This window comes from Abrus precatorius, unplaced genomic scaffold (assembly GCF_003935025.1).
Source record: "Abrus precatorius isolate BTA unplaced genomic scaffold, Abrus_2018 Scaffold11, whole genome shotgun sequence".
Lineage (NCBI taxonomy): Eukaryota > Viridiplantae > Streptophyta > Magnoliopsida > Fabales > Fabaceae > Abrus > Abrus precatorius.
Genome location: NW_020874303.1, coordinates 23,081,369 through 23,083,464, shown reverse-complemented (window position 1 = coordinate 23,083,464; position 2,096 = coordinate 23,081,369).

Below are 2,096 nucleotides of genomic sequence, written 5' to 3'. Positions count from 1 at the left end.
CCGGCGACCATTCATGGTGTGAAACTGTGATCATAGTGCCACAGTGAGTATGGCTGGGTGCGGTAAGCGCACGTGTGTGAAATGTTAGTGCAATGAGTGTACCGGTGTGTTTTAAATTTGAATAGATGATGAATAATGATTGTGACTGAGATTGAGATACTTGTTTTGTGAATGCATGATTTAAATATGTTAGTAAATGTGTAGTATTTGAGGTGAGTCTCTATATTTGTGTGTGTTGGATAGTGTAGAATACTCACATTTACATTTATTTTCGGATGACTAAGACGATCAGCACCAGACTCAGTGAAGGAAGGATGAACTGCTATAGGACGTAGATTATATTTTGAAATCATGATGTAATTGAATTAATCTTGTAGCAGTCTTTGATATAAACTTGTACTTCTTTGTTGTTTTGAACTGTTTTATGAAACCCTGTGATGAGATCTTTTATTTAAATAAAAATTTTATTACTCCTATTTTGTGAAATTAAGGTGTTACAATAAACAGTTCTATCATAAAGAAAATATAATCAATATATGCGCTTTATCGATCTGATCTAGTTACACTTAACAATCTAGTTGTTGGTTTTATGTATAGTCAAATATGTGCAATCTAAAACCAAATGATTACTGCTAATTAATATGAGGTGGAAGAATACGTTAATTGAAACAAGTCAAAAATTACTCTTTTGGTTAACTTAATCATTCAGGATAATTATGAGGTGACATATATTATTGTTAGCTCATTCCTCATAGACTGTGGCCATGCAAAAGTATTTCCAATCACTATAAGAAATATAACTTTCAGTGACCAGATTTTAGTAACGAATATAAAATTTATCACTAATAATTAATTATTTGTAATAATTTTTTTATATCGTCACTAATATTATTATTAATAATGACTTAATTAAAAATCGTCATTAATAATAAAAATATACTAATTATAAATAATTTATTAATATATATAAAATTAATACTTATGATTTTATTAGTAAATTTTTAATTTAATTATATTTTTATGAGTGTTTAAATTTAATTTTTTAAAATTAATATTTAGCCTATTAAATTTTAAAAACTTTTAAATTAAGTTTTGTATCTTAAAATTTTATTTAATAATTAAAAAATTATATAAAAATATAACATTTTATTAATTGATTTACACAAACAAGTAAAGAAAAAATATAATAAAAATCTTAATTTTAAAGTAAACTTAATTTGAATCTTTAAAAAATTAAAAATAAATAATTAAATAAAGAGATCATGAATCACACCACAGTAAAATAAAAAAACTAAAAAGGTAATTAATAAATCTAAATTTGTTTAAAAATTTAAGTTTATTTTTTCATTTAATATATCAAATAATCAATAATAACATTAATAGTGACAGATTATTTCTCACTAAAATTTAATATATCTTTGTTTCTAATAAAATACAAAAATAAATTTAATATATTATAATAATAAAATATAATTTTATAGTTTTGATTACAAATTAATTTATGTACATTATATTATTGATATCAATTACTTTATTTTTTTATTAATTTTATATTATAAATATTGTAAAAAAATGATTTTAGTGACAAGTCACAGATATTATATATATATATATATATATATATATATATATATATATATATATATAAAGCTTAATATAATGAAAAAATAATAATTTTTAAAAATATTAATATTTAAGAGTAGTTTTTAAAAAAATGACTTAAAGAAGGATAAAAATGACTTTATAATTTTTTTTAAATGTGCTATATGGATTTTTTTTATATATCAAATATTTTTTTTAAAATTTGATTAGTTTATAATTTACTCAAATTTTTTTATCTTTTTTGTAATTATCTTTTTATTATAATTGATCATATAAATAATTAATATGAAATTATTCTAACCTAATTATTGATTTTGAGTTTAAGTATGTATATACTATTTCACTTGAGTGAAGTTGTATGAAAGATACCCGTATTTTTAAACTAAAAAAATAATTTTTAAACTTTGAAATACTGTTACAATGATTAATTTTTTAAATGCTACCAATTATGTTTGTTGACTAAATTATTTTTAACGATTTTATAATTTTTTTGA